This window comes from Apodemus sylvaticus, chromosome 4 (genome assembly GCF_947179515.1).
Source record: "Apodemus sylvaticus chromosome 4, mApoSyl1.1, whole genome shotgun sequence".
NCBI classification, from domain to species: Eukaryota; Metazoa; Chordata; class Mammalia; order Rodentia; family Muridae; genus Apodemus; species Apodemus sylvaticus.
The window spans coordinates 61,279,736-61,294,438 of record NC_067475.1 but is presented as its reverse complement, the minus strand read 5'-3'; the positions used below and the strand labels follow the sequence as shown (position 1 = coordinate 61,294,438).

Here is a 14,703-nt window from a genome sequence, read left to right as displayed (position 1 = left end):
TTAATTCCAGGTGTGGGACTATGGGTCTATTTCTCAACAGTTGACAACGATTTGCTTCGTGCTCTAGCAGAGGCATGATTTTGTCAGCTGCAGATAGTGTGACTTTGGAATTCTGGGGATTTTTCAGAGAATATATAAACAGTGCCCGGTCCAGAGAAGCTTTGTCCATGCTTGTTGGGTGTTGGTCATGATTTGTTAAGTAGTCATGTACAAATAATAATAAGAAGTTAGATACCTTGATTAAACTTGCCAAGAACATGATGTACCTAATCATCATCACTTCATTTCCAACCCCTGACTTTTCTCAGGGATCTCTTTCCTCCCTATCTGTTTTTCTCTAGTCTTAGGGCTTTGAAAGAGTGGAAGAAAAGGTATAGAGAAGGGAAGCATAGGACCCACAGAGTGGCTAACACTGGCTATACCTTCCAACTACATTAGGAAAGTTGCCTTACCAGAATAGGAGTTTTTATAATAGACCCATAGAGGAGAGTTTGGGCTAGCAACTCCTTAATGTGAAGGGACCTTGAGCTTAGCAGCTCCTTGATGTGAAGAGAAGTCTTTCCTATCCAGGGAGGTCTGCAGTGCTTTGCTCTCATTCTTCAACAGAGAGACTTGGTATTTCACACTCATTCTCTTTCTGCATAAGGTTGTAATAGATTGCGCAGTGTCTGAGCTGTTCTAACAGGATAGGGCTCTTGTTCTTTAGCTCAGATTGCTTCTTCCTTATTGCAGCTTTCTCCTTTTTCAACATTTCCACTCTCTCTCTGTTCAAGCATCTTCCAGAGATTCTGTTCAGTTAAGCCAAGGGTGAACTGGTTGTTTTCTTTCTTGAGCTGTTCCAACTGCTCTGTCTTTCCTTGATCTCTCACCATAAGCGCCTCCATTTCTTTTTCTTGAATTGCTAGCTGGGGCTGAAGCTCTTCTACTCTGATCCCCATGTCCTCCTTTTCCGAGGTTATCTTCTTTCAGTTGGAGCAGCTCACTCTCCCAGGAGGCCTTCTCTTCCTCCCAAGCGGCCTTCTCTTCCACTTCCTGTTCTAAGCTCTTGTCCATCCTCTGCATTGCCTCCAGTGCCACCTCCTTTTACTGGAGCTGCTCAAGGAGGTCAGTCTTCCCGTTCCTGGTTTTCTTGGTAAAGCTCCTCACTGAGCTGTTCCATCTCTTCTATCCTTTCCTTATTGGCAACAACCATTATGTCCTCATCTGGGTCTGGACAGAACTGAAAAAGGACACTTGTTCCCCGGACCAAGTCATCTTCATCCACATAGCAGAATTGGTAATGCTCCTCATCCTTGGGCAGATAATAAGCTTTGAATTGGATTTCCAGCTGTGTGGCTGATTCCTTGTTTAGGTCTTTTGGCAAAGGAGCCCACATGAAAGGTGTAATACTCCTAGGTCATCTTCCACCCCACTTAAAAGATACTGATCCAGCCCTTGCGATGAGGGATGAACTTTTCAGTGAGGATTAACAGCATATGACATCTCCTGCAGGAACATAGAACTTCTCCACACTGTAAAATGGAACCTGAGAGAAATGGCCACGTTCCAGCGAGGTAGGAGTGGGCACCGCTCCATGGCGGAGTCTGGGCAGCAGGCAGCAGTAGCACAACAGCAGCAGCCTTCAGCTTCCCTTCTAAGGCTCAGATTCAGAGCATGGCTGTTGGCTCTTCCTTAAATGCCTTGCAGAATGCAGCAGTGAATTCATCCGCTCCTGGGCTTGTTCTTTGTGCTGAAACTATCTAAATGTTTCATTTTCATAACTTATTATACGTTTATGTATTTATGTTGTATATACCAATCAAATCTTGGTTTGATTTTGGCTGAACACAAAAGTTTAGAAATATATATACATCTCCTGTATTTGCCAATTCGTTGATATATAAATACTCTAAATATTCTCTAATGATCTTCAGGGTTTTAATGTTATTTATTGTCACATCCCTCTTGTTATCTCTAGGTTTACTGGCTTGGATGCCCTCTTTCTTTTGTTACTATTGGCTACAGTTCATCAGTCTGGTTATTTTTTCCAGGAACCAACCCTTTGTTCCTTAAATCCCTTGTATTTCCTATTTAATCTCTGTTTCATTGGCGTCTTCTCTCATAGCTTTTATTTCTTCCCATCTACTAATTCTGGGTTTGCCTTCCTGATCCTCTGAGACATTGAGGTTCACCATCAAGTTGTGCACTTATTCAATGTAGTTCTTGATATCTATAAAAATTTCCACTTAGAACTCTCTTTGTTTTGTCTCAAAGATTCGGGTGAGCTATGTTTTTGTTTCGATTTGATTCTAGAAAGTTTTAAATCTCTTTCTTGGTTTCTTGAATACCCCACTAATGACTCAAAAACGGACTTTCCCGTCTCCACATGCTTTTATGTTTTCTGAAAAATATTTTTACTACTAATTTCCAGTTTAATTTCATTGTGATCTTATAAGATATAAGAAATACACATGCTATAAACATAGTAAAGCATGTGTCCTTATTGCATGCTGGGGAATCCTCTGGGTATATGCCCAGGAGTGGTATAGCAGGGTCCTCCAGAAGTTTTCTGAGGAACCGCCAGACTGATTTCTAGAGTGGTTGTACCAGCTTGCAATCCCACGAGCAGTGGAGAAGCTGGTAAGAACCCAGATGTCCCTCAATGGAGGAATGGATACAGAAAATGTGGTATATTTACACAATGGAATACTACTCAGCAATTAAAAGCAATGAATTCATGAAATTCTTAGGCAAATGGTTGGAACTGGAAAATATCATCCTAAGTGAGGTAACCCAATCACAAAAGGACACACATGGAATGCAGTCACTGATAAGTGGATATTAGCCCAGAAGCACTGAATACCTAAGACACAATTCACATATCAAATGATTCAGAAGAAGAAGGAAGGAGAGGGCCCCAGTCCTGGGGAAAGGCTTGATGCAGCAATGTGGGGGATTATCAGAACAGAGAAGTGGGAGGGGTGATTGGGGAATGGGTGGAAGGAAAAGGGCTTAAGGGACTTATGGGGAAGGGCTAACAGGAAAGGGGAAATCATTTGGAATGTAAACAAAGAATATAGAAAAGAAAAAGAAAAAAAGAAAAAAGAAAGAAACAAAGAAACAAAGAAAGAAACAAAGAAACAAAGAAATTTATGTGCATAGTGGTGCACTCTTTTGATCCTAGCCATGGGAGGCAGACTCAGGCAGATCTCTGTGAGTTCCAGGCTAGTCTACAGAGTGAGTTCCAGGATGGACAGTCAGAGCTACATAATAGCTCTAGAATATCATGTATTTTGGGGAAAGTGCCATAGGCTTCTGAGTAGAATGTATATAACCTCCAGCTGTCAGGAGACTACTGTGAGCACCACTTGATCTCTGAAATGGCTTCCTTTCTAATCCTGGTGGTAGGTACATCTATTGATGAGCGAAGGGCGGAAGTCACTCCCTGTTAATGGACCTGGACTCATCTGCCCTTGTTTCTAGCACTTCTCACTTTACAAATCTGTGCACATCATGATTCAGTGGATAAATATTCATAGTCATTTCTTCTCGATGAATTGTTCTTTTTATTATGCAGTGGACTTCTTTATCTCTTCTGATTAAGATGCATTTGAAGTCTGATTTGTCCAGGATGAGTGTAGCTATTCCTCCATTATTGAGGATTCTATTTGCTTTAAACATTGTTTTCCATTTCAATCTGAGTCTTCACCAGTGAGGTGAACGCCTTGAAAATTGTTTCCTACTTTCCTCTGTAGTTTATTTTTATGTCCTTACTTGTTTTAGCTGCCCTTCACCTTCCCTCCTACTCCCCTAGTAATGAAGGCTGAGCCCAAGGCTTTTTACAGCTAGGCAACCACTCTGTCACTGAGCTAGACCCCAGCAGGCTTTGACTTTTAAAGATTTATTTATTTATTACATGTGAGTACAGTGTAGCTGTCTTCAGACACACCAGAAGAGGGCGTCAGATCCCATTACAGCTTCTTGCTCTGGCCCCACTTGATCTGGCTCTCCTTGAAATCTTGGGACAGGATCTCACTGAGTTTCTCAGGCTGGCCGTGAACTTGTAACTTTTCTGTCTCAGCCTCCTGAGTAATTGGGATTTCAGGCCTGTGCAACAAAGCTCATCTCGCCTCTTTTTATCCCTAATTCTAACTACTGCTCCACTTCTGTCTTCGGAATGTAGTCCATCCTTTGTTAACCCTGATACTTTTTATTCATGGACTCACATAGAAGAAGCTGCTAATCAGCCATCTTGTTGATTTCATATCTGCATTACTGTAGTTTTGCAATAGGTTCTGAGAATTCCTTTCTATTTTATCTTCCAATTGTTCTACCAAAATTTTAACTTCTATTTCCTGTTTTAACTTTCAGGTGTTCCTTATTTTACTTTGTTTTTACTTTATCTTATTTTATTTTTCTGAGGCAGTGCCTCATTTAGCCTAGGTGAGCTTCAAATTCACTAGTGAACAATGAATGACCTTGAACTTCTGACCATCTCACCCTTCACCCCTTACTCCTCACCCCTCACCCCTCACCCCTCACCCCTCACCCCTCACCCCTCACCCCTCACCCCTCACCTCTCACCTCCAACCTCCAAGGGCTGAGAGCACAAACATGCACAACAATGCCTGACTTAAAGCTCTTTTTTGTTTTTATTTATTTTTTCACTGTGAAAGACCAGAGCTTCTTTTTCACAGTTGATATATCATTCCTATGAATAATATTTTCCTTTTAATAAAAAAGTATTCATACATCTACTCTTGATTTGCATTTTACAATTTAGATGAATAATAACTCTACTATATCCTCAAGTCTGTTATTTTAACTATTGCTCCAGAATTTTCTCCATGAATTTAATGTATTTTGATCCAACCCACTCGTGCTCCTCCCTTCAAACTCATGTATTCTTAAAAATTATTTTATACATGTACACAATTTATAATCATACCTGTCCCCACTCTGTCCCTCAAACTTCCCCTGCCTTCCTCAACATAACTATTTCCTTCCCTATTTTACATCTTTTTTTAAAATAACCCACTTAGTCCTGTATGTATGTATGTATGTATGTATGTATGCATGCATGTATGTATGGTCATCTATTGGGGTGACCTCCTCATCAGCCATCAGCTCTTGAGCAGAGGGTGGGGCACTGGCTGCCCCTCCTCTTCTATGCTGGGATTATTAAGTCTCTTGGTCTTGTGGAAGTCATGCATGAATAGCCATTGCTTCTGTGAGTTCGTGATGTAACAACCATGTCATGCCTAGAAGCCAGCCTTTCACAGAAGCTCCTCACATCCTACCACTCTTACACTCTTCCCACCTCCTCTTCCAAGTCCTGGAGGGGAAGGGTCGGGCAGACGGTCTATGGCTGAGCACCCGTGATTGTTTATTCTTGGCATTTGGAGTGATTATAAGACACTGCATTAACTACTACCCACTGCAGTAAGAACCTTCTTTGGCCACAGTCAGAAGCAGCACAAACCTCTGGAGACAAACATACATTTTAGGAGGGACTTTGAGAACCTGACCATTTGGAATAACAACTTGAGTAGGTTCTCCCTAAGGCCTGAGGCTTCCCTAGACATGAGGGTCAACCACATTTATAGCACAGGACATGGTTTCCCACCTGTGGAGCAGACCTCAAACCCAATCAAGAGAGCAGCCAATCTACTTTTATGAATTAAACATATGCAACCCTTATGCAAAGAGATAGCCTCACTATGTCTTCACTGCTGTGCAGGATTTAATGATCCACCACAGTGAGGGCTGCTGGTTACCTACCGTGTTTCCATATTGTTCTGCAAGCCACGTGTCACGAGCAGGACAGCCGAGGTGTTCTCACCTGTGTGCTCCATCCAAATCCAACGAGCCTGGACGGCACGTGCCCGTTGCCCCTCAGGAGTCTGTAGCAGTGTGTTGCTGAGATTCAATACATAATGACTAAGTGAAGTTCGCCCAAAGCTCCTCCTCATCAGACCCAGAGCCTGGATCCTTTCATTACACAATTGCCTGGTACTCTTCACAGACAAAAGGGGACTCTGGGGCAGCACATATTGAAATGTTCAAAAGGAGGAATTCTGATTGTAACTATTTTATTTTTTAAGATTTGTTTTTTAAAATCGTGTTTAGGAGCTAGAGCGATGACTTAGTGGTAAAGAATAGTATGTCCATTCTCAGCACCCACACTGTAACTCCAGCTCCTAGGAAAACTGTCACACACACACACACACACACTAACAATAATAATAAATCTTTTTAAAAATTATGTTTATGTGTGTGAGCCTGTATGAGTGTACATGCATCATGAGTGTAGGAGGTTGAGGTCAGAAGACAGATAGTTTGGAATTGAAGTTACAGGTGTTTGTGAGCTGCCGTGTGGGCACTGGGATCCCAGCTCAGATCCTCTGCAAGAGCTGCAAGCACCCTTATACCCTAAGCCATCTCTCCAGCCCCAAGAGCTATTGTAAAGTGCCACCTGCACTGGGCATTTGTCTGCTCCTCCTGGTTCTGTCGGGTCTTAGTTCAAAAATTTAAAATCTGTGCTTCACACACTTAAGACTTATATTTTCCTGATGAGTTCATCATGGTGCCTCATTGTCTCAGTGAAGAAGGCCTCTTCTTTCCGATCACAGGCCTGGACTTGGATTCCATTTGTACATCTTTTTCTGTGAAATGCCTATTAAAATATTATTGGGCCGTGTTTTTTTTATTGTAAAAATTCTTTATATGTTACAGATAGGTTGGATGTGTTTCTGAATGTTTGTCTCAGACATATTTGAGACATTTTCTTCCAATATGTGTCTGGACTCTATAATTTTCTTGTTTTATGTTTTTTTTTTTGAGAATTTTATTCAATATATTTTGGCCATATATTTCCCCTCCCTGACTCCTTACCCATCCCGCCTCATCACAAAAAGCAAGAGGTTTTTAGTATTGATAAAAACTAAATAATTTTAACAGTTCAATATATCAAGAGTTTTGTATTCTGTTCATAAAATGCTTCCCTAGTTTAGAGAGATCCGCTGTCCATTCCTTACAGAGGTTTTATATCTTTAAATTATACTTTAAAATCTATGATTTCTTTGAAGATGACATGTATATGAGGAGTAAGTAGTGTTAATCCTCTAAACATCCCCCTCTGATTAAAAAATATTCTGGCATAAGTCATCTGGTGCTTCATAAAACAATAAAATGAGATTGTATAAACACTAATGGGAATTTTGTGATGGCATTAGAATATCACAGCATCAATGGCTTAAAAAAAAAACTGCCACTTTATCATTGTTGAATTTTCTAATCCAGGAATATGATTTATCTCTCAATTTTTCAAGAGCTTTAATTTTACTGAACAATATTTTGGTTTTCATTATACAAATAATGGTTTTTCATTTCTAAGGATTCTCAATCTGATAGTATTGAAATGGTAATGTTTTTACTTCATTTTCCGATTTGAACACTAGTATGTGGAGCTAAAATTAATTTTTAAATATTAACTTTATAGCTTATGATCTTGCTAAACTCATGACCTTTTCCACATTTTTGAGATCTCTTAGGATTTTTGATGCAGAGGATTGTATTGTCAGTGGGCTGTAGTAAAATATTGACAAGAACTAGTGAAGGCGGAACTTTTTCTACCACTGTGGAGGAGCATAACTTTGCGTTAAGCACTTTATTAAGCATAGGGTTTTTTTTTTTTTTATGGATGTTGTTGTTTAGATTACTGGCCTGTTTGCTTTCTACAGTGTGATAAAACACTGACCAAACAACTTGAGGAGAAAGGGTTTCTTCAGTTTATTAGCCACACCTCATCACCAAAGGAAGCCAAGGCAGGAACCTGGAGGCAGGAACTGAGGGGAGACCAGAGAGGAGAGGAGCGCTGCTCCCCACAGCTTTCTCCACCTGCTTTCTTACTTTCTTTTTTTTTTTCCAGAGTGATTGTACCAGCTTTATTTTTTTTTATTTTTTTTTATTTGATATATTCTTTATTTACATTTCAAATGATTTCCCCTTTTCTGGCTTCCCACTCCCTGAAAGTTCCATAAGCCCTCTTCCCTTCCCCTGTTCCCCCATCCACCCCTTCCCACTTCCCTGTTCTGGCTTTGCCCTATACTGTTGCACTGAGTCTTTCCAGAACCAGGGGCCACTCCTCCGTTCTTCTTGGACATCATTTGATATGTGGATTATGTCTTGGGTATTCCAAGTTTCTAGGTTAATATCCACTTATCAATGAGTGCATATCATGATTGATCTTTTGAGACTGGGTTACCTCACTTAGTATGATGTTCTCCAGCTCCATCTATTTGTCTAAGAATTTCATGAATTCATTGTTTCTGTTGGCTGAATAGTACTCCATTGTGTATATATACCACATTTTTTGTATCCATTCCTCCGTTGAGGGAAACCTGGGTTCTTTCCAGCTTCTGGCTATTATAAATGGGGCTGCTATGAACATAGTGGAGCATGTATCCTTATTACATGCTGGGGAATCCTCTGGGTATATGCCCAGGAGTGGTATAGCAGGGTCCTCCAGAAGTGACATGCCCAGTTTTCTGAGGAAACTCCAGACTGATTTCCAGAGTGGTTGTACCAATTTGCATTCCCACCATCAATGGAGGAGTGTTCCTCTTTCCTCACATCCTCGCCAACACCTGCTGTCTCCTGAGTTTTTAATCTTTGCCATTCTGACTGGTGTAAAGTGAAATCTCAGGGTTGTTTTGATTTGCATTTCCCTAATGACTAATGATGTTGAGCATTTTTTGAAGGTGCTTCTAAAGCATTTGACAAAATTTAGCATCCTTTCATGCTAAAAGTCTTGGAAAGAACAGGAATTCAAGGCCCATACCTAAACATAGTTGAAGCAATATACAGCAAACCAGTAGCCAACATCAAACTAAATGAAGAGAAACTTGAAGCAATCCACTAAAATCAGGGACTAGACAAGGCTGCCCTCTCTCTCCATATCTTTTCAATATAGTACTTGAAGTTCTAGCTAGAGCAATTAGACAATAAAAGGAGGTCAAAGGAATACAAATTGGAAAGGAAAAAGTCAAATTATCACTATTTGCAGATGATATGATAGTATACTTAAGTGATCAAAAAAACTCCACCAGAGAACTCATACAGCTGATAAACAACTTCAGCAAAGTGGCTGGTTATAAAATCAACTCAAGCTAATTAGTTGCCTTCCTATACTCAAAGGATAAGCAGGCTGAGAAAGAAATTAGAGAAATGACACCCTTCACAATAGCCACAAACAACATAAAGTATCTTGGGGTGACTCTAACCAAACAAGTGAAAGATCAATATGACAAGAACTTCAGGTCTCTGAAGAAAGAAATGGGAGAAGACCTCAGAAAATGGAAAAATCTTCCATGCTCGTGGATTGGCAGGATTAATTTAGTTAAAATGGCCATCTTCCTAAAAGCAATCTACATATTCAACGCAATCCCCATCAAAACCCCAACTCAGTTCTTCAAAGAGTTAGAAAAAGCAATTCTCAAATTCATCTGTAATAACAAAAAACCCAGGATAACTAAAACTATTCTCAACAGTAAAAGAACTTCTGGGGGAATCAGTATCCCAGACCTCAAGCAATACTACAGAGCAATAGTGTTAAAAACTGCATGGTATTGGCACAGTGACAAGCAAGTGGACCAATGGAATAGAATTGAAGACCCAGAAATGAATCCACACACCTTTGGTCACTTGATCTTTGACAAAGAAGCAGAAAATATCCAGTGGAAAAAAGATAGCCTTTTCAACAAACGGTGCTGGTTCAACTTGGGGTCAGCATGCAGAAGAATGTGAATTGATCCATTCTTATCTCCTTGTACTAAGCTCAACTCCAAGTAGGTCAAGGACCTCCACATAAAACCAGACACACTAAAACTAATAGAAAAGAAACTGGGAAAGACCCTTGAGAACATGGACACTGGGGAAAAGTTCCTAAACAGAACACCAATAGCTTATGTTCTAAGATCAAGAATTGACAAATGGGACCTCATAAAATTACAACGTTTCTGTAAGGCAAAGGCCACTGTCAAAAGGACAAAATGGCCACCAACAAATTGGGAAAAGATCTTCACCAACCCCTACATCCAATAGAGGGCTAATATCCAATATATATAAAGAACTCAAGAAGTTATTCCCCAGAAAACCAAATAACCCTATTTAAAAATGGGGTACAGAGCTCCGTCTGCTTTCTTATACCACCCAGAACCACCTCTGTGTGTGTCCTTCACCAAGGAAACGCCCACAGATATACCCACAGGCCAATCTGATGGGGGCAATTTCTTAGCTGAGGTCCCCCTTCCCAGATGACTCACAAATCCAAGTCCTTTTTTTTTCTTCTTCTTCTTCTTTAATAAAGCAAGTTCCTTTCAGACACTGCTTGCTCATGACTTGCATTTGTATGCTGACACATAGCTTCAATAACTGAAATGCTTATTCCATCCCATCAGATGCAATTGCAGATGTGGTTGGTACAAATCCACCATGTTTACCCTAGTTCTGCATAGAAAACTTGATGTTGCTTTCTCTGCCTGCTGCTAAGCCTCCATATCTTTGCTCCCCTTTAGTGTTTCAAATTGAATACTTTGTATCATATGCCTCAAAGTTTTGTCTTTTTCCCAACTATATCTTCTATGAATTCTTTCCAACCAGTCTTCATACCACATAATGTATTTTTCTATTCTTAAAATATAGTTTGGTCCTCTTTTGTGCTATTTCTTGCAGCATTGTGTTTTCTCAAGCCATCTGAACACATTGCAAAAGCTGTTCTTGTCATTTCTATTGTGTTTCCATGTTGAAGTTCATTTCTATTGACAATTTATTCCTTCTTTTGGTCATGTTTTCTTTCTTGTTGCATCTGAAAAAGATTTCATGGTTTATTGGATACTGTTAATTCTGCACATCTCAATTTCTTAACTTTTCAAAGTGAAAAATTATGCTTTGTTTCCACAGGAAGTTGGATTATGTTCTGATGATCTTGCTTCTTTCTAAACTTGTCCTCAAGTGTCTTGTCCTTTTGAATGGACATTAAGACTTTTTTTTTTTTTTTAGAAAAGTTTCCCTTATAATGATACATCACCCTTTCCAAGTCTGATTGACAAGAATTCTCTATTCTAGCTGCTTGGAACCTAGTTTCTCTCTAGGCCTACATGGCATCTAGTCTCTGCTTGTGGGAATTCACTCAGTATACATACACTATAGCATACATCAAAGATACAACTAGACACCTACATGGATTTCTGCTTATTTTTCATTTAGCGTCCCCCACTGCAGCACTCTGCCATGAGTCCTATTTGTCTCCAGACCTCTAGACTCTGTCCTCTGTATCATGAACCAAGCAAGGCTCTTAGGCTATGTTTTAATTTAGACTAGTGGTTTTAAATCTTCCTAATGTTGCAACCTTTTAACCCCACATGGTATGATGACCCTCAACCATAAAATTATTTTTACTGCTATTTCATAACTGTAATTTTGGTACTGTTATGAATCATGATATAAATATCTGATATGTGGTCCCAAAGGGAGAACCACTGGTTTAGACTATGTTTACAAACAGAGCCATTGCAGGTTTTACCTCATATCAGGAATCTAGAGCTTATGCTATCTGGTGTCCATGGTGAAAATATAGCTCTATTTTCTAGTTGCTTATGGAGATAAGGTAAGTCTATTACTCTGTCATGTCTAAAATTGATTTTTTAAAACAAATTCAAAGAAAATAATCTATGTATTGTATGTTTTTTTACAAACTTAGGATTTTTCTTCCTTTCTACAGTCTAAATTCTACCTATATGAAGAATTTCTTGCAGTCTATCCTAGAAAAATTTGTTTTTTCTCAGATTTTCTTCATTAAAAATGTCTTCATTTTGCCTGTTTTTGAAGTGAACTTTAGCTGGGTATGAAAATCTAGACTGGCAAAGTTTACTTGTATTATTTTCTTTCAACATTGAAATCAGTGTTTTCTCTTTTATTCCATATTCTTGGTGTGTTTAATCATTCTTAATGTCTGTTGTTGTGGATGACCCTGGTGCTGCCTGTATTTTGATGTTAATTCAGCTTTCCTAGGAGGGGTTGTCTAGAAAGAGGAAGAGGAATAAGTCACATAGTCAGGTGTTTCTTGTGAACCTTCTGGAATGAATAAAGGGACCAATCACTAGGTCAGTAGGTGCACTTCCAGGTTGGACAGAGGAAGAGGAAGCAGGAGAGAGTTGGGGGCTTTTGGCATGAGGACAAGATGTAGCTGCTAGTGTCTCCTGGTTTCAATGGTGGATCCACCAGGATTCGCCACTGGAGGATTTAGATTTAATATGGCTTACAAGATTAGTATTCTATTGTTGTGCCCAGTGACTGAGTTACCATTGTTTTTGCACTAAGTTTGTGTGGTTTTTCCTTCATGTGGTGGCTCCACAAGTCTCCAGAGAGAAAGGTAAAATAGCAAAGTGTGAGTTTGCCTGATGTGCAACCTATAAGGACAAGGACATGGGAGTTTTGAAGCCTGGGACTGGCATGGTAGCGACCCGCCAGAGGGAACCTAGTGAATCTGGTGGAGATGTTTCAGGAGCTCAGGGGCCAGAGAGTCTGCTGAGATGAGAACGCCCCGTTCTATGTGGCCTTCAGGTGCTCAGCTTAGCACGGGAACTTGTGGTCTTTTTAATATTTCCCGCAACAGTCTGTTAAGCTTCTCAGATTTGTAAGTTTATAGTCTTTCATCAAACTTGGTTTTTTTTCTGTGTTTTTCCTTGTCATCCTTCCTCAAGTCCTCAGAGTCTGCCCCCTGTGTTGGCAGCAGCTGGACACATGCTCAGTTCCGTCATCTCTCCAGCTATTGCTCTCCATTGGTCTCTTCTAAGATTTCTTGTACAGTTGGTACATTAAAATCTGCAGTAGGCAGAGTTCTCTGGGGAAACATAAAGAGGGATGTGGGCGTGTCAGTCTTTAGATGGGAATTTGTGTGCTTATGTGATAGGGGCTTTCTGCATGCTAGAAAGGCAGAGACCGCAGTAGCTTTTCAGTCCAAGAGGCTGGGTACCTGCGCAGTCACCATCTGGTGTTCAAAGCCTAGAGGACCCCATGAAGGTTTGCTTGTGTTGAACCCACACTGGAATATCAAAGATGCTGAAGTCTGATATGAGCACAGCATCTTAGTTCTCAGAGGTATACATGTGCTCACTACCTTTTCCTCACATCTGTTTATATCTAGGCCACTGGGTCACACCCTCTCTGTTGTTCCTTTCTGGAAACACCTTCGCAGACATGCTCAGAAGTGTGCCTTACAGATGATACTAAATCAAGTCAGCAACCAAGAATAGCCATCACAAGCCCCACCTTGTCAACTTGATATTTAACCACATCTCTTTGTTCCATTCTTAATTTTCAAACAAAAATAGCAACAAACTATCCTTTGTCTGGCATGATACAATTATCTCATATAACATTATAGACGCTTTAGCAACAAGCCATCCTTTTGCCTAAAATGATACATCTACCCATTATAGATACCCTATGCCACTAAAGACACCCTAATTGTTCCCACAGAATAAATGACAGAGTCCCTTGAGGGATGCTTACTCTTCTGATAGCCTGTAACTTAACTATAATAATAGCAATTTAACAGATAGGCACTAACAGTAATTCAATCAATGTTGTGTTACATGGTAAAGGAGTAGAAGAGGAAAGAAAAAAGTGATAGATATAAATGTAAAGAAAATGAAAGTCTGATTAATATATGTATGTACATACACACAAGCATATCCTTCATAAAAATGGAAAAGAAAAGTTCATGACAATTAAGATCCTCCTTTCTGACTGCTCTCCGGCTGTACCTAGTATTATAACTACTTTCCTCTGTTATCCACTCCATAGTCTCCCACCCTTAAGAATCATCTCAGCAGTTCATGGCTCTTTACATAGTGAGGTGAACCATGTATTGATTCCTAAAGGTTATGGGCCATTTACCAGCATACCCTGATTGGATGGCCGTAGTTTCTCACTAACTGTAAACCCACGGCAGAATAAAACCAAGCACTCTCCTGCACAGCATGTGCGCTCTGTCATACCTCACTTATGGAGCAGTAGACTAACGTCCTCCAGTTGTCTGGACCAATTACCTTTTCTACCACTGTAATGTCTTTCTCTTAGCCTGTTTGTTCAAGGGCATCAAGAACCCAAAGGGTCAATGGGGGAGTTGGAGCTTCCAGTTCTATAGAATGTTTGTTGTATCCCTTGATAGATGCACTCCTTCTTCTGGAACCAAGACTTGTAGGGACAACAGAGCATAAGGATCAGGAAGCAAAACTTTTGCAAGTGGTCACTAGGAGGTGAGGTTGAGTGGTACTGTATTAGTCAAGTTCTCTAGAGTAACAGATCTTGTAAAATTAATCCATAGATTGGTAAGTAGGTCAATAGATAGATAGATAGATAGATAGATAGATAGATAGATGATAGAAATTTTATATAAGGGGGATTTATTAGGCTGTGGTACTATTGTTGGAAGGATATTCCAGTGTGGGTTCAACACAAGCAAACCTTCAGCTAATCCAACAATGGCTGGCTGTGAATGGAAAGTCTAAGAATTCGGACATGCTCATTCCATGAAGCTGGATGTCTCATCTGTACTTCAGTAGACATTGGAATCCAACAACAACAACAACAACAAACCTAGACTCTAATGCCAGTAAAGGAATGACTTGCTAGCAAGGCAAAAACAAGCAGGCCGAG

General features: G+C 40.0%; 1 pseudogene; it reads right to left on the bottom strand.

Annotated features, from left to right (window-relative positions):
* Positions 1-707: 707 nt before the first annotated feature.
* Positions 708-14,703, bottom strand: part of LOC127683589 (calcium-binding and coiled-coil domain-containing protein 2-like) — a 62,841-nt pseudogene continuing 48,845 nt past the window's right edge.